The 24,575-nt window shown below is 48.0% G+C and overlaps 1 protein-coding gene and 1 long non-coding RNA gene across 7 annotated transcripts in view; one reads left to right on the forward strand and one right to left on the reverse strand.

Moving 5' to 3' along the window:
* NR5A2 (nuclear receptor subfamily 5 group A member 2) overlaps positions 1-24,575 on the forward strand; it is a 129,740-nt gene that overhangs the window by 89,339 nt on the left and 15,826 nt on the right. The gene's annotated exons all lie outside the window — the stretch shown is intronic.
* Positions 22,504-24,575, reverse strand: part of LOC108178227 (uncharacterized) — a 159,331-nt gene continuing 157,259 nt past the window's right edge. The window contains exon 3 of the long non-coding RNA XR_011381249.1: positions 22,504-22,915. This is a non-coding gene — a long non-coding RNA (uncharacterized lncRNA). The remainder of the gene's footprint in view (positions 22,916-24,575) is intronic.

Consider the following 24,575-nt stretch of genomic DNA (forward strand, 5'->3'; position numbering starts at 1 on the left):
CTGTGGAATGCTGGCACAAAGTGGCTGACTTGGTCCTGACTCAAGGAGGGGGTTAGTAGGTTAGCACGGTCCGCTCAGATCCTGCACACTCCTGGGCTCTGCACACGCCAGGGCCTACGTCTGTTCTAGAACGGAGCAAATCAGTGACTCACGACTGAATCACTTGTTAAACCTTTATTCCAGTTTACTGATAAAATCTGGTGAGTCCAGTCGTGGTCGTGTTTGGTTAAGAGGGTTAAATTCCAATCTGACCGATCCAGCCAGGCAGCAGGAACAGATAGGAAAGTAGAAGGCCTGTCGTCATGTTTGAAACGTTAAACTGCTCAGAATTTATCAAGTGCCTGCTGTGCCAAGCCATCGCGCTTGGCCGTGTACACCTGGGCAGCGCACAGCCTTTCCAGGGAGGAGAGAACTCCGCAGCGTGAGAGACTGTTACGCTGTGGACCCTGGGACTCCGAGCAAGGCAGGGCGCACCAAGCAGAGTCCCAGACACAGCAAACCATCCGCCTCCGCCTGCGTGTCTCCCCCTCGCCCCCTGCGTTCCACACGTGCTGTTCTGTGCAGGTGCATCTTATCAACAACAATGTCTTCATCAGCCTTCACGGTACACAAACCTGACCTTGATCAGAGGCATGAAAAGAGCTGAGAGACTGTGCCTGTCCCTTACACCCACCACCCTTGAGCGACCTTGGCCTCAGCCGTGGGAAGACGGAACCCTAGAATGTTAGCCTGGAAGAGAGCCTGTGACGTGGCTGCTGTTCATGTAACAGGATGCGGAATTTTCTAGATAAGGACGTTGAGGCTGGCAAAGCTGAAGGGATGTGTACACGGTCGTTGTAGTCGGGATTCCAGCTGAAACTTTTGGAAGGCGCAGATAATAAGTTTCAATCATTCCAGAAATAGTGCTTCTGCATCATTTTTTATACTTGGGCAACTAGGTAGTTCTTGGCCATCATTTTCAACTAAATCTAAGAAGCCCGTCACTGTAACACATCAGTGATTGCTCAGAAGAGTGAGGAACGTGCGTTGCCTGTGTTCCGTTAGGGCCCAGCTGTGTGTGGGTGACCAGGCGAGTTCAGATCTCTCAGTTCTGCCCGATTCCCTCGGGGGAGCACCATGCTCTAGCCGTGTATCATTTTGTCCCATCTTGGTTCTACATATAAGCATTGATAACACTCTCCAACGGCCATTTGCACTAGTTTTCCTAAGGGAAAATAATCATTATATAATACTACCAACGCCTATAGAGCTTTGGAAGATTGCTTGTTTCAAAGGCAGAGGTATGGAGAGAGAGAGAGAGAGAAAGAGAAAGAGAGAGAGAGAGAGAGAGGGGTCTCCCATCTGCTGGTCCACTTCCCTTATGCTGCAGTAGGCAGGCTGGGCCAGGCAGAAGCCAAGAGCTAAGAACACAATCCAGATCTCCAGCTGCAGTGGCAGGGACACAACAACTTGGGCCCTCACTGCCGCCTCCCAGGGGAGTACCCGAGTGAGAAGCTGGAATCAGGCGTGGAGCTGGCACTGGAACCAGCATTCTGACATGGTATGCATATGCAGCCATCTTTTTTTTTTTTTTTTAAAGACTTCTTTATTTTATTTTGAAAGAGTTACAAGAGACAGAGAGGGAGAGAGAAATTCCACCCACTGGTTAACTCTCCAAATGTCTGCAGTGGCTAGGGCTGTCCCAGGCCAAAGCCAAGAGCTTCATCCAGGTCTCTCATGTGGGTGCAGAGGCCCAAGCACTTGGGCCATCTTCCTCTGCTTTCCCAGGCCATTAGCAGGGAGCTGGATCAGAAGTGAAGCAGCCAAGACTCGAACCGATGCCCATATGGGATGCTGGCATTTCAGGCGGTGGCTTTACCCTCTGGGCCACAACTGTAACCCCAAGTATGCAGGCATCTTAACACCTACCCCACCCCACACTTTTTTTTTTTTTTAATACGAATGCTTTTCAGTTTCTTAATTTTTAACATTGTATAATTTACACTGCGTGAAGTTTACCGTATTAAACTTAGATTTTTTTTTTTTTTATGTATTTGAAAGGCAGAGTTACAGAGAGAGGAAGAGACAGAGAGAGGTCTTATGTCCATTAGTTCACTCCCCAAATGGCCACAACAGCTAGGGCTAGGCCAGGCCGAAGCCAGAAGCCCAGAACTTCCTCTGGGTCTCCCATGGCAGTGCAGGGGCCCCAGGCCTTGGCCTGTCCTCTGCAGCTTCCCCAGGCACATTAGCGGGGAACTAGAGTGGAAGTATGAGCAGCCAGGACTCAAACCAGTGCCCATGTGGGATGCCAGTGTCGCAGATAGAGGTTTAACCTGCCACACCACGGTGCCAGCCCCGTATGTTAACCGTTTATAATAGTGGCATTAAATACACACCCATTGCTGTGTGCCCATCACAGCCAGTCACCTCCAGAACCCCCGTCCATCTTGCAGAGTTGAGTCTGTGCCGGGTAAACAGTACCCTCCCGTCTCCCCTCCCTCCAGCCACCCCCATTTCTGTGTCTTCATTTTCCATTGAGCAAGTGCTCTCTGTTATGACATTATGCTCTCCGTATAATGGCACATGAACAGTGGCAGCGACCTCAGAAGGTGGCTACACTCACAGAGCATGGCCATGTGCCCGAGCCCACACAGCAGGGAGCTGAGAGCCTGTGCCCCAAGCCAGGCAGGCTGATCCCTGGCCTGCCGTCAGCACTGTCTGCACCACACAGGGAGAGCAAGGGCCTGGATCTGAAAGAACAGGACAAGGAGGCGGCAGCATTCTCCTGGGTTTCCCCACCTGTGATATCAGAAGAGCTGTGATCGCTGTCTGAAGCCTCACTGGGAGGGTTGAATGCAGATTACCAAAAGGTCCCTAGCCCCGGGGGTACCTGTTAGCAATAGACGGTCATTATTCAGAACGAACGCTGTATTTCTGCCAGGCAAGGTCATCCAAGGTCATACAAACGCAGGCTGTGTATCAGGCAGGGTCTCTTCTTGGATACCATCTTTGGTGCACAGATGATGTGAAAGTCTTCCTCTTGTCAGCACAGCTGATGTATTCAGTACTAAGCCCTAGTTATAAACAATCTCTGATCTGCTAACCAAGGGCACCATTCTTACCCTGGATGTTTGGGAATAGGTCAGAGGAGGCAAAACGCAAGGTACTTTGCTGTATTTCCTCTGCTGCCCATCCCCAAATCAAACCGAAGTGGAGTCGTGAACAGTCTCCTCCTAGGCTGGTGCAGGCCCTGGGTGACGAAGACTTGACAGAGGGGAGCCCGCGTCCCCCAGCTGCTCCCTGGAGAAGACTCCCAGTCCCCTTTTCCTTAGAATGTTCTGGAATTGTCCGTGCTCTGTGGTTAATGCAGTTGCCTGAAAAGCTTTGGATTCTTTGCTGGACTTGCTAACACCTTGGCTCCAAATCTGTGGTTTAGTATAAATGCCCCTCTCGGGCACGCACGATTAGATTCCTCTTAGCAAGCGCTGTGTCCTTTGGAATGAAGATCCTGCATAAGTTAACTTCTTTCCAGGGAGTTGCTAGAATTTGAGGACTCTTATAGAGACATTAACTGAGCTGTTTCACAAGGTTTTTTTGTTTGTTTGTTTGTTTGTTTGTTTGTTTTTGACAGAGTGGACAGTGAGAGAGAGACAGAGAGAAAGGTCTTCCTTTTTCCATTGGTTCACCCTCCAAGTAGCCGCCACGGCCGGCGCACTGCGCCAATCCAAAGCCAAGAGCCAGGTGCTTCTCCTGGTCTCCCATGTGGGTACAGGGCTCAAGGACTTGGGCCATCCTCCGCTGTACTCCTGGGCCACAGCAGAGAGCTGGACAGGAAGAGGAGCGACCTGGACAGAACTGGCGCCCCAACCAGGACTAGAACCTGGTGTGCCGGCAAAAGTTTTTTTTTTAAGCCCTTACTGAGATGATGGTCCTCAATTTGTGCTAGTTACTTATGGTGATTCTGTAATAACATCAGCAGATTCTACTCCCGTAGTGAACTTCAAACGCAGGGGACTGAGTGGGGAAGTAAGAAGCAGAGGTCACAACGTGAGCATGGACATGCTTTAACACGTTTTCATGGGTTCAGAGATGTGGTCTTTGGAGTCCAAAGTCCTGGGCTCTCCAAGCAGAGTAGCTGGGGCACAGAGAAAACAAGGTCTGTGAGCTTCCGCCTCCTGCTCTGTAAAACCAGTCCCAGCACAGGACCTCTGAGTGTTAGGGTGAGGTTCATCTTGTGCGGCTCAGTTCAAGGTCGCGTTTTCTCCGAAGTCTTCCCTGGCGTCACAGCTAGACCCTCCACGTCCCTGTTGCCCCTTAGACCGGTGTCTGTTGATCATACTGCTTTGTTGGACTTGTTTTGCATGTTCCACAGCTGGGATGCCAGCTCTGTGTTCCATGTTGCTGGGCTCAGCGCCATGCCTGGAACAGGTGTCAGATTAAACAGCAGCACTTGCAGTGGGTGTTTAGCCTACCAGTCAGGACACCTGCGCCCCACATTGGAGGGCCTAGGTTTGGTCCCCAGCTCCAGTTCCTGCCACTGCAGATCCTGGGAAGCAGAGATGAGGGTACAAGTGATTGAGTCACTGCCACTTGGGAAACTTGGATGGAGCGCCTGGCTGTTAGCTTCCCCTGGCCCAGGCTTGGCCGCTGAGGGCGTTTAGGGAGTGAACCAGTGGGTGGGAGCACCCTTCCTCTATCTTTTTGTCTCTCTGCCTCTCAAATTTAAAACAAAAGCAACAGGTCCTTAGCATGCTCGGTTATAGTAGCTGCGTCTTATTGTCCTGTAGGAGCAGAATGGGTTGTGCAGTTCTTCCTGATCTCACAGAGATCATTCCTAGCCCTTCCCGATATACCACCCTGTAAGACCAGAGATGTCAAATATCACCCAGCTGGTAAGTGGTGGAACTGGGGTTTGCACACATGAGGCCCCAAAGTCCAGTCTTCCCCACTGCTCGCTGCTGCTGTTCTAATTGCTTCAGTGTGGCAGCTGTAGGGCACCATGCAAGTGCCCATCATTTGTTACAATGATTCCCCGTTCTGAGGAGCCCCGGCAGGAATCTAGAGGAAATCCGATTCTTCTAGAACTTACTAGAATGTCCAGGGCCTGAGTACCCATCCTGCTGTCCTAAGTGGTTAGCAGTTCCCCTCCCCGGCATGCTGCCCAGGGCCCCCTAGTGCTCGCTGAGCTGGTGCTGTTTTCCAAGTACCAGGTGTAGGAGTGAGTTTGATCCCCACCAAGCCGGAGCACTGCCCAAGTGACAGGGCCTGGGTCCGTGTTGGCAGGCACCAGGCACATTTCACTTCCAGTGGGAAGCAGCTCCTGGTGCCCACATTGCTATCCTCCTACAAATCTTACCGTGAATAGAATCTGATCATCGACCACAGGTTCTGGGCCAGAGTCCCCCTCTTCTTGTCCACTGGACCCGTCTGAGTGTGAGACTTGGAGCAGAGGTTGAAATAGGACTCTGTGTGTTTTTAAAGTTTTAACACTATCAGAAGCTTCATCGTAAAGTTCTCAGTGTGTTCCTAAGGTCCATAGTTAGAGTTTTAGTAATTAGCAGTTTCTTTTGAAATTAAACAATAAAGTGGCTGCTAGTGACAAGGAATGATGGGACAGATTGGATAACCACATGTGCTGGCATTTGTCCAGGGCCAGCCGTATGCAGCCAGGTCGAGCCTGTGACTACTGTAACAGTATCGTGCCTAATTATAACTTCAAGGAAATCCCACTCTGAGGCCGCTGGAGAAACTTGTTCCTGTCTTAGTGTAAGTGTCTTAGACTGTGGCTGTTGAGGCCCGAAGACCCCACAGCTCTTCATTCGTTCACTCCTGGTTGATGGACATTTTAAAAAAATGTTATTTATTAAACGGTTGGGGGACAAGAGAACGCCCACCTACTGATTCATTTCCCAAATGGCCAGGCCTGGGCCCAGCCACACCAGGAGCTGGATCTCCACGTCTCCCACATGGGTGTCAGGAACTCGGTTACCTGAACCGTCACAGCTGCCCCCCCCACCCCCCCCCCGAGCTGCGTTGGCAGGAAGGTGGAGTTCAGGAGCCAGTCTAACCCAGGCATTCCAACAGGGGAGGCAGGCTAAGCACCTGTCCTCTACGTCTGTCCGTAATACATTGTTGGGCCATCTCTTTCAATTCTAGAAATTTCTGTGTTGTTCTCCACAGTGGATGTACTGGATCGCTTTCCTAGCCGCAGTAGATGAGGGTTCCTGTCTCTCCGTTGTCACCAGTACTTTCATGCAGCCTCGTTCTGTGTTCATGTGGGTTTCTGGCTACCGGTGAGCTTGAGTATCTTTTTATCTGTGTCTGAAATCTCCATTCACATCCTCTCTCTTCGGGTTGGATGCCTTTCTGAACTGATTTCTTTCTTTTCTTTTCTTTTCTTTTTTTTTTTTCAAAGCCCTCTTCAGTCTATCTTGAATACTTTGGCTTTTCATTTTATCTGTCGTTTCACCAGAGTAGTTTTATGTCAGTATTTCCCTATGCGGTTTTTGCTGCCTTATTTAAAAAGTAAATTCTTCCTAAATAAAATACATTGTCCTTTAGCTTTTTTCCCAAATATACCAAAACCTTGCTCTCTGTATTTAGATCATGAATACACACAGAGTTTACTTGCATGTGTGCCGAGGGGACAGCTGCCTCTCCACACCATTGATTGACTGTTCATTCACTTTCCCACTATTGTTTTTTAAAAGATTTATTTATTTATTTGAAAGGCAGAGTTACACACAGAGAGAAGGAGAGGCAAAGAGAGAGAGAGAGATCTTCCATGTGCTGGTTCACTCCCCAGTTGGACTGTATTGATCAGGAGCCAGAAGCTTCTTCTGGGTCTCCCTCACTGGGTGCAGGGGCCCAAGGACCTGGGCCATCTTCCACTGCTTTCCCAGGCCACAGCAGAGAGCTGGATCGGAAGTGGAGCAGCCAGGACTTGAACCAGCATCCATATGGCGTGCCAGCAATGCAAGTGGCAGCTTTACTTTACTCACTACACCGCCACACCGGCTCCAATTGACTATCCATGGACTTTCCCACTATTTTTTTTTTTAAGATTTTATTTATTATATTTGAGAGTTACAGACAGTGAGAGAGAGAGAGAGACAGAGACAGAGAGAAAGGTCTTCCTTCCATTAGTTCACTCTGCAAATGGCTGCAACGGCCGGAGCTGCACTGATCTGAAGCCAGGAGCCAGGCGCTTCTTCCTGGTCTCCCACATGGGTGCAGGGGCCCCAGGACTTGGGCGATCTTCTACTGCTTTCCCAGGCCGTAACAGAGAGCTGGGCTGGAAGTGGAGCAGCTGGGACTAGAACTGGTGCCTATATGGGATGCTGGCACCGCAGGCAGAGGATTAACCTACTGCGCCATGGTGCCAGCCCCCTACTATTTTCAATGCTCCTTTTTTTGTACACTCAAGATCCATGTCGGTCTCTTTCTTTACTTTCTATTTTGTCCCATTGGTCTCTTTGATTATTGTGGTGCTAATCCCTCATGTTGTATGCATCCTTAGAGTAAATCTCTTTTTTTTTTATCTTTAAAGGCTTACTTATTTGAAAGGCAGTTACAGAGAGGCAGAGAGAGAGACAGAGACGAAGAGACAGAGAGGTCTTCCATCCGCTGGTTCACTCCCCAAATGGCTGCAACTGCCAGACCTGTTCTGATCCTAGGCCAGGAGCTTCTTCCGGGTCTCCCACATGGGTGCAGGGGCCCAAGGACTTGGGCCATCTTCTACTGCTTTTCCAGGCCATGACAGAGAGCTGGATTGGAAGTGAAGCAGCTGGGACTCAAACTGGTGCCCATATGGGATGCCAGCACCACAGGTGGTGGCTTTACCCTCTGTTTTGCAGAGTCGGGCCCTGGAGTGAATGTTGATATTTGATTGAACTGTGCCTCCGCCTTTTATTTCAAAGTAGTCTTAATTAGTCTTGGGCTTTTGCTTTCCCACACACATATTAGGTTTGGCTTGCTGCTGTGCTTCCAAAAAACAGACCCTCTCAGGATTTTCATTGGCATTGCATGATGTTTAGAGACGCATTAAGGCAAAGCTGTTTTCTTCCCAGACTCGAGCCCTTTCCTGTTCATGAACATGGTTTACCTTTGCTCCACACAGGTGCACTTTGTTACCCTTCAGTAAAGCCCGTCTTTCTCCCCAGAGGTGTTGACATCGTCTGTTACTGATTTATCACAGGCATTCTATGGAGTTTTCTGATATAATGCAAAGTTTTTCTGTTACATTTTCTAATTGGTTGATATCCATGTAACCAGCTTTTTTTTTTTATATTGATGTGGCTTGTCTGTGGTTTACCTTGAACCTTCTACATAGACATTTATAGCCCAAAAATACAGATGTATCTTTGCCTTTGGGATTGCCTTATTTTGTAGGCTAGGCAATGCTGACTCGAAGCTATGGTAACACTCTGCTTCCTTGCTCTGTCTTTAGTGGGAAGAATTGTAAAGTCTCACAACCTAGTGTAAAAAGTTCTAGTTTATTAGCCTTCCTATCAAAACAGAAAGAAGCTGTTATTCTTGGAAATCCAACAGAATTTTTTCCTTTGCTTTCTATTTCAATAAATCCTCTTTATAATTTTGTTCTCATTCTAGTTTCTTGCTCATCTGTTTTCAGCCATATATTTCAGTTATTTTTTAAGGTTTATGTTACTTGAAAGGCATAGCTAGAGATCTGCCATCCACCAATTCACACCCCAGACAGCTGCAGTGGCTAGGGCTGGGCCAGATGGAAGCCAGGAGTTTCATCCAGGTCACCACATGGGTGTAGGGGCCCAAGTGCTTGGGTCATCTGCTGCTACTTTCCCAGGCATATTAGCAGGGAGCTGGATCAGAAGTGGAGCGACTGGGACTCGAGCCAGCGCTCATATGGGATGCCAGCATTGCAGAGTGGCAGCTACACTACAACACCGACCTTTGATATTTCATTTTTGTGAATATGGTATGTTTAATGTAGTCTATGTTAGGTGCCAAATGTTATCTACTTACATAATTCTTGATAATTTTGTTGTAGCTTTTTGGTGGATTATCTCTCCCATCCCCTTCCTGGCTTAATTTTTTTTATTTTAAAATCTGTGTGGTATAAGAAAGTTTTATCATTTTTAAAACATATGGGCTCTGTTTCTCCATCTCTTTACTTTTACAGGTTTGGTTGAATCCATGGAGTTGCTAGGGCTTCCGTGATTTGGGTAGGTTTCCCATAAGCAGTGTGTGGCTGTGCCTTTGTCTTGCTTTTCTTTAGTCTAGGATCTGTTAATATTGAGATCACCCTAAATTTGCAGGAAGTTGCCAGAAGTGGCAACATTTTGCCTGACTCTGGTCTATATAAAAACCAGGAAAATGGCATTGGTGCAACACAGAGAGCCTAGTCAGTGTGCACATGTCGCCAGTTCTACATGCTCTCGTGTGTGTTTGGGTGGCTGTGGGGATCTGAGACTTGATCATATAACCACGAGCATAGTCAATACAGAACTTGGCTTCGGGCTTTGCCTGTACCCTCCCTTTCACCCCCCCCCCCCCCCATACTTAACCTCTGTTGTCCAGCTCTGTAGTTTGGATGTTTCAGTACCATTACATAAATACAGTTACATAACACATGACCCTTTTGGTGTTGGTTTTCTTGACTCAGCAGTATCTCATCGATGCCCATCCATGAGTATACAATACTTGTTCTTTGATGGCTGTGTAGTATTCCATGGGATGGATATACTACAGTTTGTTTACCTATTTACAAACTGGAAGGACATTTGGGTTATTTTCTGTTGGGGAATATTACAGGTAGAGCTTTGGTGAATATCTTGTACTGGTGTGTATGTGGACAGAAATTTTCATTTCCCTTCGATAAATGCCCAAGAATGTATTTGCTGGGTCATATGGCAAGTGCATGCTTATCATTTTTAAAGAAAATTTATTTATTTATTTGAAAGGCAGAGTTAGAGGGAGAGACACAAAAAGAGATCTTCCATCTGTTGGTTCACTCTGCAAATGGCCACAATGGTTGGGGTTGGGCCAGACCAAGGGCTGGAGCCAGGAGCTTCATCTGGGTCTCCCATGTGGGTGACAGGGGCTTAACTACTTGAGCCATCTTCCACTTTTTCCCAGGTGCATTAAAAGGGAACTGGTTTGACACATGGCAACCGGGACTCAAACTGGCTCCCATAAAGGATGCTAGCATTGCAGGTGGCAGCTTAACCTGCTGTGCTACAACGCTGTCCCCACGTGACTGACTTTTTGAGAAGTGAGTTTGATCTGTTTACTAGTATGTTAGCCTGGTCTTTGTGTATGTGAGACTGTTTTAAGATTGGCCTCATGTTGGATGATAGTTTAGTTGGATATAAAACTTTAAGTTGACAATGTATTCTCTCAACACTTGGGAAGTCTGCTACCATCTCTCTTTGATGGCTTCCGTTTATTGTAGGTACCTTATATTTTTGCCATAAGGTGTCTAAGTGTAGACGATACTGAAAATTCTGCTATTCTCTTTTGACATACACGTCTATGTAAATCCCCTCTGCTCACTGTCATTAGCATATATTGGCATCTCTTGAGCTATCTTCCATGTCTCCTGTCTTTTGCTACTTTTTCTCTTCATCTCACTGTGCTATTTTTTTTTTGCATTAATAGCATCTTCTAACTCCCTCATCACATATCTCATCTAGCAAGTATCTCATCAGTTAAGATTTTTCTTTGAATAGCTATTTTTTGTTTGAAAATTTTATAGTAGGGTCCTTTCCGTGTTTACCCATCAGAGTTTTTGGCTCATTTCATCATTTATTTTTTTTTAAGATTTATTTATTTTACTTGAGAGAGAGAGAGAGGTGTCTTCTATCCGATGGTTTGCTCCCCAGTTGGCCGCAACAGTCAGAGCTGTGCCGATCTGAAGCCAGGAGCCAGGAGCTTCTTCCAGGTCTCCCACGTGGGTGCAGGGGCCCAAAGACTTGGGCCATCTTCTGCCGCTTTCCAGGCCATAGCAGAGAGCTGGGCAGGAAGTGGAGTAGCCGGGTCTCAAACTGGTACCCATATGGGATGCCAGCACTTCAGACCAGGGCATTAACCCGCCACACCACAGCACTGGCCCCACATCATTTATTTTTTTTATAAGGAATAATATCCCCTCTTTCCCTTGAACGGCCTAAGTAAGTTAATTTTGGAGTTTTCATCTGATTATAGAAATAATTTCTTCTGGAGTAAATTGATGTTTGAATTGTTTTCGTTGGCTTCTTCCTTAGCAATTTACATTGCTGGTTCGTTCCCGAATGCTGGCAACAGCCAGGGAGGGGTCAGGCCAAAGCCAGGAGCCAGGAACTCCATCCGGGTCTCCCACGTGCATGGCAGGGCCTGAAGTATTTGCCTTCAGGCATATTCACAGGAAGCTGGATCGGCAGCAGAGGTGGGGCTCCATGCCAGGCCATAACCTGCTGACCACAAAGCTTGCTCCCGACACCAGCATTGTGACTACTAGTCTGGCAGGGCTCTCTCTTCTCGCCACACCACGTTTCTGGACAGCCGGAAAATCTCGTGTCCCGGGAACCGCTGCAGCATCTCACTACCTGGGAGCTGCTTTGTGTTCCACCTTTCTTAAAATGCCACTAAAAACTCACTCCCATATTTCAAGCTTGCTCACTTCCTTCTTCCATGGGAGGTTAGTGTGTCTGTTAGTCTGTTGCGTTCTTTTATGTCTGTTACTTTGCCATGATCCAAAATACCATTCTGAAACATCTTATCCAGTTTCAAAAGACTTCACAATAGTCTTGTATTAAAATGTTAAGAACAATATTTATAAGAAACTGCTGCTAGTAAGGGGTCAACATGTGGCACACCAGGTAAAGCTGCCGCCCATGCCTCCGGCATCCCACATGGGCACCCATTTGTGTTCTGGCTGTTCCACTCGTGATGCAGCTCCCTGCTAAGGGCCTGGAAAAAGCAGCAGGAGATGGCCCAAGTGTTTGGGCTTCTGTACCCGGGTGGGAGACTCCGATGAAGTTCCTGGCTTCAGCCTGGCCCGGCTCTGGCCAGTTCAGCCATCTGTGAAGTGAATCAGCCAATAGAGGTTTTGTGTATGTCTCTCTCTCGCATGTGTGCGCGCGTGCGTATGTGTGTGTGTGTACCTCTGACTTTAAATCTAAAAAATCTTTGAAAAAGGAAAAGATACTGCCCAAGGCCCTTTTTGGTACATTATTATATCATTTAATGTTTTCGCCAATTTCAATAGGAGGAAACTGAGTTTGAGTAAGTCCTGCTGGGTCAGCCAGCATGCGGTGGCAGAAGGGCCATCTGGGACTGGCTCATTCCAGAGCCCAGGCTCTGTCCACCATCCTGCTGCGTGTCAGCATTTCCCATACTCGGCACTTAGGGGAGATCCCGTGAGCCCCTCGGGTCACTGTCCCTGGAGTCTCTGGTGTCAGCATCACCTGGGTACTTGTGAAAGAGCAGCTCCTGGGACCTCCCAGAGACTGATGAACAGCAGCGGCAGAGGGCGGGCCCGGTCCGCTCTGTAACCACTGCTTCAGGCGACTCGGGCTCAGGGTCCTCACGGGAGCTCCTGGGCCTTGCTGCTCTTTGCAGTCATCTGTGGAGGGTGAAGGAGAGGCGTTAATGTCAACATTGTTAAAAATTCTTTATTTATTTATTTGAGAGGTAGAGAGTTACAGAGAGAGAGAGGGAGAAACAGAGAAAGGTCATCCATACGCTGGTTCACTCCCCAAATGGCCGCAATAGCTGGAGCTGGGCAGATCTGAAGCCAGGAGCCAGGAGCTTCTTCCAGGTCTCCCACATGGTGCAGGGGCCCAAGGACTTGGGCCATCTTCTACTGCTTTTCCAGGCCCTAGCAGAGAGCTGGATTGGAAGAGGAGCATCCAGGACTAGAATTGGCACCCATATGGGATGCTGGCACTTCAGGTCAGGGCTTTAACCCACTGTGCCACAGCACCGCCCCCAATGATGATTAACTTTGCAATGATTCATTACCAAGTAATAATTTTACTCTGTAAAAATGTTACCTAGAAAAATGTATTGAAAATCCCTTAGATATAACATGTCAGTTTAATAGAAAGCAAAATAAAAACACAAATGAAATAAAATTATAGGATCCATAAATATTAAGGACTTCTAAATATAATATACAAGATTACTAAATATATATATATTTTTAAAAATTCATTTATCAGGCAGAGTTACAGAGAGAGAGGGAGAGACAGAGAAAAGTCTCCTATCCACTGGTTCTCTCCCGAAATGCCCACAACAGCTGGAGCTGGGCCAATCTGAAGCTGGGAGCCAAGAGCTTCATCCAGGTCTCCCATGTGGGTGCAGGGGCCCAAACACATGGGCCATCTTCTGCTTTCCCAGGCCGTAACAGAAAGCTGGATCAAAAGAGGAGCAGGCAGGACTTGAACCACTGCCGCAGGTGAAGCTTAGCCTACCATGCCCCAGGGCTGGCCACAGGATTACTAAAAGTAACCATGAATTCTTGAGTTGCTGATAGCGCTAACATGGGAGTGTGTGAGCACTGATGTATCTAACTTCTACAGCTCCCCAGGTGTAGGGAACGAACGATGGTTTCACTTTCTGTATCCCCCTCTGTGGATCCCATACCCTGAGTGCTTAGCTGTGTCTGTGGTCTTCAGAGGCAGACAGAGGATCATTCTTTTTTTTTTTTTTTTTTTTTTTTTTTTTTTTTTTTTTCTTCTAACGTGATGCTGCCATGATTTTAACAGCCTGTTCCAGCATTGTATACAATGCAGTGGGAAGTCTGTATTAACTAGGGACTAGGTGCACGGGGCTAGGACAGCTGTGGTAAGGCATGATCTCTGCCCTTTGGGAATCGTAGCTGCTAGTCCTCTGGTCCTTAAATCAGGATTGGAATTAAAATTAATGAACAAATCATGGGAAGTGTTTTCAGCGCATTCTTTTTCAAAATGTTTATTTGAGTGGCGGGGCAGGTTGTGGGGGGGAGAGCTTCCACCTGCTGGTTGACTCCCCAGATGCCTCAACGTGGGTAGCAGGAACGAGGCTTCCCAGGGTCTCCAGGAGCAGGAAGCTGGAATCAGAAGTGGGAGTCAGGCATGGAACTCAGGTACTCCAGTGTGGGCGCCAGCTTTTTAACCAGTTTCTTACCTGCTAACCCATTGGCTGCCTGTTTTTAGTGCTTTCAAAAATTTGTTTGGAAATTGCACATTTGTCTACAGTACAGTTACAAAGGCTAAATAATGCAAGAAGTTGATACACTTTTATTTAATTCCACCAGTCAGGAATGCAATAGCTATTTCAAGGTGAATAGGTGTTTTATTGATAGCTAAATATTCTTTTTCTTAAAGATTTATTTTATTTATTTGAAAGAGTTATAGAGGTAGAGACAGAGAGAGAGGTCTTCTATCTGCTGGTTCACTCCCCAGATGGCTGCAATGGCCGGACCTGTGCCAATCAGAAGCCAGGAACCAGGAGCTTCTTCCGGGTCTCCCACATGGATGCAGGAGCCCAAGAACTTGGGCCATCTTCCACTGCTATCCCAGGCCACAGCAGAGAGCTGGATGGGAAGAGGAGCAGCCGGGACTAGAACTGGTGCCCATATGGGATGCCAGCTCTTCAGGCCAGGGCTTTAACCCACTGTGCCACAGCACCAGCCCCTAAATATTCTTTTGATTCATTACAAAAATAGCAAATTGGGTAGTTTTTTTGATAATCACATTATAAAAAACACTGAAAAATGAAGAGAGAAAATGCTATTATAGAATTAAAGCATCAGTGGAAGCACTAATACATGAGGGAAAATGAATGAAAATAGAGAAAACAAATGAGTTGTAAAATTGAACAAAATGGATTTTTTTAAAAGATTTCATTTATTTATTTGAGAGGTAGAGTTACAGACAGTGAGAGGGAGAGGCGGGGGGGGGTCTTCCTTCCGTGGTTGACTCCCCAAATGGCCACAACGGCCAGAGCTGTGCCGATCCAAAGCCAGGAACCAGGAGCTTCTTCCAGATCTCCCACGCAGGTGCAGGGACCCAAGGACTTGGACCATCTTCTACTGCTTTCCCAGGCCATAACACAGAACCTGATCGGAAGTAGAACAGCTGAGACTCGAACCGGCACCCATATGGAATGCTGGCAGTGCAGGTGGCGGCTTTACCCACTATGCCACAGCACTGGCCCCCAGTCATAATCTGATTGAAAACTAAGGTCCTAAACCACCTTGTGCAATCTTAGTGAACACTGTGTAGAAGGGGCGTGTTTTTGTACAAGGAGCTAACAGGTGAACTCGGTAGCTACCTGGTGTGATGACAGAAGCGATCTTGCACGCTGGAAGTGGCATCCATATTTAATGCCTGTATGCTGCAGCGGTGGAACTGGGTGGTCATCAGCACCACTTAGAAAACAGCTCCTTGTTAAATAGTTAATGCGGCTGATGGTGGAGAGCTTCAAGCATTGTGCAGAGCTCCGGTGATGAATGGACTAATCTTGAGATGCTCGTGAAATGGTTAAACACTCAGGAACTGCGCGGGTGTGATTGTTTTAGAGTCGACCGTGTTTATAGAAATGCCCAAAAATGTTCAGTACAGATGAGTGGAGGCAGGAGAGAAAGGGGCACAGATAGACGTCTAGGCCAGCATAGGGGTCTTGGCTATTGATTTAAAAGGTTTAGGGGTCCAAATTTTGGCTTAGGGGGTTAAACTGTGGCCTCAGACTCTGGTAGCCCACGTGGGCACCTGTTCAAGTCCCAGCTGCTGCACCTCCCATCCCGCTCTCTGCTAATGAACCTGGGAAAGCAGTGGAGACGGCCCAAGTGCTGGCCCCTGCACCCATATGGGAGACCCAGATGAATCCCATGGCTTTGGCATGGTCAGCCCTGGCTTTTGCAGCCATTTCAGGGAGTAAACCAGCAGATGGAAGCTATTTCCTTCTCTCTGTCTCTTTCTTTCTTTCTCTGTAACTCTGCCTTTCAAATAAGTAAGTAAATCTTCACACACACACACACACATACACCAGCAAAAAAATAAAAAAGGTTTTTAAGACTTTGTAAAGGCAGAAGGCCTAACACAATTTTTGATGCTTTTTTCTGATCACATAAGAACATCATCCCTGGGTCACAGGACTCTTGTTCCCTTTTAAAGATTTATTTATTTATTTATTTGAACATCAGAGTTAGAGAGAATGTCTTCCATCTATCTGCTGGTTCACTCCCCAGATGGCTGCAATAGCCGGGGCTTGGCCAGGCTGAAGCCAGGAGCCTAGAACTCCATCTGGGTCTCCCACGTGGATGCAGGGGCCCAAGCACTTGGTCCATTTTCTGCTACTTCCCCAGGTGCATTAGCAGGGAGCTGGATTGGAAGTGGAACACATGGTTTTATGCACTGCACCACAACCCTGATGCCTCTCACACCTGTTTGGAAATTAGAAACCCAGTTACCTCTTCCGACCCAATCTCTCAAGATTCTCTCACTAGCAGCTTCCAAATTCTACAAGGATTCTTGGTTTCGTTCCTGGCACTTGGGAATTAGAATTAATGGTAGCTCATTCTTTTGTTTTTTTCTCCCTGTGGTTTTAGTGTAGAGTAGAAATGTCCTGGACTTTGAGTCTGTACTGTGTCAGCTTTGTAAAGGGGGGCAAATAAATTGGTTCCCCAACCGCGAGCCATCCGGCTGAACTGTCCGCAGCCACTCCCCCGGAAGAAAACAAAGCCGTGGCGAGAGATAAAACATTGTCCCCTGTCCTCTAGCACACAGTGTGCAGTCTGCTAGGACGTATTGGGCGATTATAGGACAGTCTTTTTAGAGAAAGCTGCGGGTTTCACGTTAGCAGGGATCATCTATCAATTCTTAAGATTATGCCATGATTTACTGTCGGAGCATCAAGTCTTCTCTGATTTTCTGCCTCCCATGAAACATTGTGCTTTCCTTTTCTATTGATGTATCAACTATAATAGTTACAAGCAGCTACAGAAAAATCAATATGGAGCTTTCATTACTGTGTACATCAAATAAAGAGCCCCGTGCTGCTGGGGCGCACCTTGTTAGATGCTCACCAGGGCAAGGGCACAGCCCCCCGCTGTGTTCTTCCGCGCCGAGGTAGAAAAATCACCTCTCGGGAATTTTCTAAACACTGTCATCTCGCATGTGGACGCGTAAAACCCCGGGAACGGCCCTCGAAGGACATGGACAGGGAGCATCCTCACTTTGCAAAATGAAAGCAGCATTTTTAACATGAGTACAAAGGTGAAATTCCCATGTGTTCTGCTCAGCAATTTAAAAAAAGAAAAAACAATTTGCTTATTTGAAAGGCAGAGTTACAGAGAGAACAGGAGAGAGAAATTCCGTCTGCTGGTTCACTCCCCAGATGATGCAACAGCCAGGGCTGAGCCAGGCCAAAGCTGGGAGCCTGGAGCTCCACCCTGGGCTCCCATGTGGGTGGCAGGGGCACGGGGGCTTGGGCCGTCTTCTGCTTTCCCAGGTGCACTAGGGAGCTGGATGAGAAGTGGAGCAGCTGATACGTGTGCTTGTATGGGCAGCATAGCAGACTGCGCCACGACGCCAGCCCCAGCAGGTGTTTTCCCGAGGTCATCTGGGCTGTGGGAGCACGTGGTGGGTTAATGTGTGCTAGGCTGCCTCTGTAATGGGGCGATAACGTGCCCAACACCCAGGAGAGCTACGAGGAGCCTCCCAGCGCGTGAAGGTGAGGTCACACTGGCCCAGCCCTAACAAGATTGAGGAGCCCCAGACATCCATCTGTGCAGCTTCATTCTCTTTCCGATCACATGTTGGCAAAAGAAAGAGGCAGGATTTTAAAGCAACAAATACCTTTTTTTACCTTTGGGAGCACATTAGCTACCAATTAGTGCATGTAAATCAAGAATGCTGAGAAAAAACTTATTTGCTGATAGTCTAGGGGAATGTCAAGGCCTCAGAAGTTGTCTAGCGTTTCAGCACCAATTTGAGCAACATGAGGAGTAGATTTCCAAAGCCAGTCCTAACCAGTCCAGAATGTGGACCACGAGAAATCAAAATACCATGGAATTCCCACCCCTGAACAGGTGCAGGAAATATAATCAGGTATATATATATAACATATATAATATATGTGTAATATAAAAATAGACATATATGTGGTTAGTCCAGCACTTTGTTTGTAATGCTCTCCATAAACCGTTTTCATATGTCACTGGTATTATTCTAATCCAAACCCCAGTGACCTTTTTATCTTGGAGATTATATATACAGCAAGTAGGCAGAAACCTGTGTCTTGATCATTTTTATGTTCCTATAAAGAATCTTATGGAACTTAAAAAATTTTGGAATTTTTCACCAAAACACCAAACACACACACACACACACACACACACACACACACGGAAGTTACAAGAGACCCATCTCACTCCCCAGACCACCCCTTCAGCAGACTGATGGAGTCCACAGGCAGTTTCGTTTCTTTGTGTTTGGTTTTGGAGGGAAAAGAAGACTATTTCCAAAGGCGAACTTTTTGCATATGCCATTTTCTTTCCCAGTTTTCTCAACTTCTGTTTCATCCTTCCATCCATGGTTCTATGCAAAGCAGAAATGACGTGAGAATTTCAGATTTCCCTTTGACGCTCTTGCAACGGGAGGAACCGCCTTCCGCCGTGGGCACTTCGTTGAGTGTTTGATTTCCTGAAAGGCTTGCTCCACACTGATTGTGATGAGATCAGGTAGCTCGTGCTGGTCACAAGGGGGACGCTGAGACACTAGCACCAGGCTGTCAGCTGTAGCGCCATCTGGGGAGCTGCCCGGGTGGTAGTGTCTGCCACCGAGTTAACCTTTTCCTTTGTCAGAGTCTCTGACACTTCAAACTGAACAAACAACTCCTAGCATGTTCATCTTCATTAGATTGGTGCTTTCTTTTGCCACTTTCCTAGTTGGAGTTTTGCATGTTTTTTGCATGTTATTTGCAGGTAGTAGGACTTTCTTTAAGAGCTAGTTTACGTGTGGTTTCCTACCTGTAATTGGAGTCCCTGCTAGAATGGAATATCATTTGGAACATCATAGAATCTCTGTGAACTCAGCTAACACTTCCCTCCTGTTCTTATTAAGAGTACATTCTTCCCACATACTTTTTCTTGCACAGCTAAAAAGAAATTCTCCCATGGCATACTGAACCCTAGTAAGCTGTTGCTCCCACCCCAAGACACCCGGGAGAATGTTCCATCTGAGAGGGTGCAGTGCGCTGGTGCACTGCAGAGCATGCCCACTCCGGAAGGAAACCCCAGAGCAGGATATTATGCACAGCAGGGGCTTTCCAAGGCAGCCGGCCCAAGCCCTGTAGGGTCAAATTAATGGGGAAATCCAGAGTGACAGCAAATTTGCCATCCGCTCAGGTGGCTCCCTGCCAGAGTTTGCTAGTCGGATGCCTATACGTTGTAGTAGATGCCGTAGATTTTGCAAAGAGACCCAGTGAGAGATTTGCATTTTAAGCAGGGAATCAGAATGCACAAAGAGGCAATCATTACAGAAAAAGAAGGAAGGCAGGTTAGGAAATCAGACATCCACTAAAGCAAAGGTAGTTGATTGTAATTATCCCACTCCCTAAACATGTAAGATCCAAGTCTTCTTCCTAATGAAGAAAAATTAAACAATGTTTATATGTCAAAGAGAAATGATTCCTCTGGCATAAGTGTTTCTCTGTGATCTGGTTGAGCTGTTAAATTTCGGCACGCTGTTTACGCGAATTCCCTAAGAAAATAATCTGAGATGTGCTTGTGTGTCTCACAAATTCGGCATTGAATCCGCAAGTGGCTCTCCATCCCAGGGGCGCCTTGTCTTCTTTTGGTTCAGCTCAGGGCACATCCCCTGCGCACAGGTTTAGTTGATCCTGGGGCTGGCCTGTGTCCTGCAGGGTGGGAGAGCCTTGTGTTCAGCCTCCCCAGTGGTGTTATTTCCTACAGTGACTTCCTGCTCACTGGTCACCAGGCTTACCCGTGGCACACTTGGGAAGGGAGAGGTCTGCACTAAGGCAGAGGCCACACCGCCTCCCTTGACTGTCCCCAGGCCAGGAACGAGCATAGGAGGGAACTTGTGACTGTGCAGGGCTCAGTGGACAGTGACAGGTGCTGGCCCTCCCCAGTCCCCACAGAGCCCTGCAGGTGACACGCAAGAGTTGGAGGTGGCCCTCGCCTCTGCTGCCCACCGCGTGAAGACAGAGAAGCTGACCGCTGAAGGCATTATGCGAGCTTCAGCGAAACATGTAGGAAGGGTCTCGTGAGAGACGATGGCTGATGGACACGTGGCCGGGAACTGCTCTCTGTGCACGCTGACACCCAGGCCACATTGACGGCTGCCCCACTCACGTTCCCCTGCTCTGGGATGAACCCCAGGGTTGGAAGCTCCTAGAAAAGGTTTTTTTTTGTTTTGTTTTGTTTTTTTGACAGGCAGAGTGGACAGTGAGAGAGAGAGACAGAGAGAAAGGTCTTCCTTTGCCGTTGGTTCACCCTCCAATGGCCGCCGCCAGCGCGCTGTGGCTGGCGCACCGCGCTGATCCGATGGCAGGAGCCAGGTGCTTCTCCTGGTCTCCCATGGGGTGCAGGGCCCAGGCACTTGGGCCATCCTCCACTGCACTCCCTGGCCACAGCAGAGAGCTGGCCTGGAAGAGGGGCAACTGGGACAGAATCCGGCACCCCGACCGGGACTAGAACCTGGTGTGCCGGCGCTGCAAGGTGGAGGATTAACCTAGTGAGCCGCGGCGCCGGCCTAGAAAAGTTTCAAAAGCTGCTTTGTTTCCTGCCAGTCTGCTGTGAACGGGGCATTAGGGATATCCATGTCCACCACTCCAGGACCAAGATTCCACAGAGCTTCAGGAGGGTGAAGGAAAGTGCCAGGGGTGGGGGGAAACTCCCCCTCCCCTCCACTGCCACCTGGAACTCTGCTCCCAGGGACCTGGGCTCTCCTCCCAGCTCTGCCATCACCACTGCAGAAGTGGGAGTAACTATCGATGTTACCAAGTGCATTGGACTCTAAGCAGTGAGGGTACCGTCTCTCACCGCGTCTCACTCAGAGCTCAGCCCTGAGCTTTCTCTCCTGGGGGAGCCTGAAGGTCCGTGCTGAATCACAGGCCTCCCACACCTCAAGTCTGGACAGTTCTTCCAGCGCTCTGCATCACAGGAGGAGAGCTTCCCTCCTCCTCCAGCCGAGAACTCTCAGTGTCCGGGGCTGCCCTCCACCTTGATGTGGCTGCGTCTGCTGAGCCACCACGGGGCTCGTGTGAAGTGCATCTGGCCCCGTGGGACGGCAGTGGGTCCACAGCGCAGGTACCAGGAAGGGCTGCCGTGGGGGGCCGAGGAGAGGAGCCCTGAGCAGTGGGGGTCCCTAGGGGACCTGCACCCTCCCAGAGCCCAGTGGAGCAGCTCCGGGGATGGATTCTTTTTTCCAGGCGTCTCAGAAGAGCAGGCGCTAAACTCACCTGTAGAATGGCAGCCTGTGGACCTCACTGCTTGTTCAGTGACGTCCATGAAGCAGCTGACAGCACTTGCAGGGCCAGGTGCTGTCCTACCTCGCAGTCGTTACCATGGAGATCTGTTTAAAAGATGAAGAAGAGGTGTGCGTTTGGGTCAGTGTTAAGGTGCCCGTGTCTCCGGGAGTCTGGGTTTGAGTCGCAGCTCAGGGTCTGACTCCAGCTTCCTGCTCAGGTGCACCAGGGAGGCAGTGGACAATCACTCAAGTAGTTAGATCCCTCCCACTCACGCAGGAGACCTGGATTGAGCTCCTGGCTTTGGCCAGACCCAGCCCTGGCTGTCATGGGTATTTGAGGAGTGAACCAGCAGCTGGGTGTGTGTGTGTGTGTGTGTGTGTGTGTGTGTGTTTCAAATAAATAATGTTTTGATGAGGAAACAGTGGTGGAGCAGCTTACTGATTTCAAGCTCCCGTGGCCAGTGCAATGTTTGCAATTTAAAATCACGTGTGGAAGAGTGCAGGTGTCAGTAGTTCTCCTGGATAACCAAGAACTGACTGCAGTAAAGCTGTACAGGAACATAAACGTTCTCCCACACTTAATAAAACCTGGCTCTGGAAAGCTATAGTGACCACACCTTCCCACTTTCCTGCCTAGGACTTAAAACCGAGCGCAGCACGCGTAAAACCAATATGATCAAATAGAAAGTATTTACTGTCACAGTCCGGCAGAATCCACATCTCCACTAAGAAATAAAAAGGACGGTTTCCTTTGCAAAATGTTCCAAGCCCATTAAGTTCTTAGACTAACGTAACGTGTTTACACAAACGTGAAAGAAGTTGGTAACAGGGATTTCTGTCTTTCCTTTACAAATATGTGTGCATGTGCAACTGGATGAACGAATAGTTTCGATAGTATCTAAAAACATTGATAAGTGTTTGGCTTCCATGATCTTGGTCGGCGACCCTCTCTTTCAGACCAGGTGATTCCAGAAAGTTCTAGTTCACTAAATGATTTACCTCCCCCCCCCCTTCAGTTCGACCTCTGATCTTACTGAGCAGAACTTTAATAAGCCAAGGGAAATGATGTAATAAGGAACAAGTGTATCTAGCTCTTAAAGAGTAGCTTTATTTTAACTCTGCAAACTAATAAAACCTTGACTATTTAGAACGGGTGTATGTAACAACAGCTCTCAAGGAATACGAGTTCTCATATAAAGTTGGAAGAGTTTTACCGATGGTGACACGTCGCTCTTTGGAACAAATGGAACCAGAACATACAGGGTGGAATAAACCTTAGTAATTCATAGCATTTCAATTTGGCAGCAAGACAATTTTTTACATATTTACATGCAACTTGAGGGCCCTCAACCCAATACTTTGTCCAATGGAATGTCGTTAGCACAGAGGGGTACATCCAAAGGGTTGAGAGCTTCAATTCCAGCATTAAAATACCTGGTTCTTCCAATTCTTTCATTAATCTGCTGGGCACCTCCTTCTCAGGAAGAATAACCTCAGATCTGCCAGAAGTATTGGGGGGAAATGGGATAAAAGTAGATGAGAGTAGTTGTTTACAATTATAGAATATGCCTCTTTTTTGGAACATTCAATGTTCTAAGTAAAATCTAAATTAATTTCAAAACGATGAATGCACTTTGATAAAGGTTCAAAAAAACCAAGTCAATATATTCTCAGAAATCGTAGTTCACAATAAACCTACATTTTATTAAATAGCTCTATGAAGGCCTTCAGCATTGAAAAATTGAATTTTAAAAAAGGCAACACATTAATAATAATCTTAGTTCCCCGAATTTGATTCTGTTGCTGGGTTTAAATAGAATTATTTCTCAGGACTTAAATCATCTGAGCCACACACACACAGACATCCTTTAAGTTCCTTTAAAAGTAATGGAGCAGGCTCAGTACAGCTGTTAGGGTTCTCCTTGGAGCATCCGTGTCCCACATCAGTGCCTGGCTTGGGCCCAGCTACACTCTGACTCCATCTTCCTGCTGCGAGGCAGCAGCAGTGGCTTAAGGACCTGAGCCCCTGCCACCTATGCGGGAGACCCAGGCTGAGTTCTGGGATTCTCTCCTCAACCTGGCCCAGCCCTGCCTGTTGGGCAGTGACCCAGTGGAAGGAAGATCTCTGGTCTCCTGTCTTTCAAATAAAATGGAAAATGATTATGAAAACATGGGCAACTTTAAGCAAATAAATTTGAAGAGTAGATGACAATGAATTTATAAAGACCTAAATACAGTGTCTAAGGAGCAGAGAGGGGCAAGTGTTGTGGGGCTGTTAGTGTTAGTGGGGTGAGCCTCGGCTGGAGATGCCTGCGCCCCACCCCTACTGGAGCGGCAGTTCCAGTTCTGGCTGCTCTGCTTCCAGTCCAGCTCCCTGACAATGTGCCTGCGAAGCAGCAGCTGAAGCCTGAAGCCTGAATTCCTGCCACCAAGGTGGCTCCTGGCTTCAGCTGGCCAAGCTCCAGCTACTGCTGCCATCTGGGGAGTGAATCAGTGGATGGGAGATCTCTCCCTCTCCCTCTCCCTCCCTCCCTCCCCCTCCCCCTCCCCCCCCTCCCATTCAAATAAATAAATCTTAAACTCTTCTTTTAAGTTGCTAAGTCTTAATCAGTGAACCATCCACACTCCCACAGACCACAGTGGTGCCATTTTCCATGTTTTTACTTCTTGCTGCTTGGAAGGTATAGCCGCTGTCCTGGGGTGCATTCTTACAGTGATTTGACCATTGGCTTGTTCCATTCTGGGACCTTTGATTTGTTTCATTCTTGTAGCATGATTTGTATTCTTTCAAACAACAGATACACTCAGGTCTTGGCTCCCTTGATGGATAAAGTGAGCCATGTGAGAGCTGAGACCCAGGAAGGCACTGGTGCTCCGGGCGTTCCCTGTGTCCACCGAGTCTGCCCCTCCACAGAGCCAGGATCCCCTTCCACTGCCCCCCCACATCCCGCCCCGTACAAGAGGAGTGGGGCGACAGGGCAGCAGGACCTTGGAGCCTGCAGCTGGCTGTTTCTGGCGCCACACAGTCCTCCCGTGTCTTAGCCTTGGTGCCAGGGGCAAGTGAACGTTTGCTAAGTGTTCCGCCCGGTCCACAGGTGTGAGATGTGAGCCATCCGAGTGGCGCCTTCACTCAGCTGCTCTTGAGGTTCCCGGATGCTG

The sequence above is a fragment of the Oryctolagus cuniculus genome, chromosome 13 (genome assembly GCF_964237555.1).
Source record: "Oryctolagus cuniculus chromosome 13, mOryCun1.1, whole genome shotgun sequence".
NCBI classification, from domain to species: Eukaryota; Metazoa; Chordata; class Mammalia; order Lagomorpha; family Leporidae; genus Oryctolagus; species Oryctolagus cuniculus.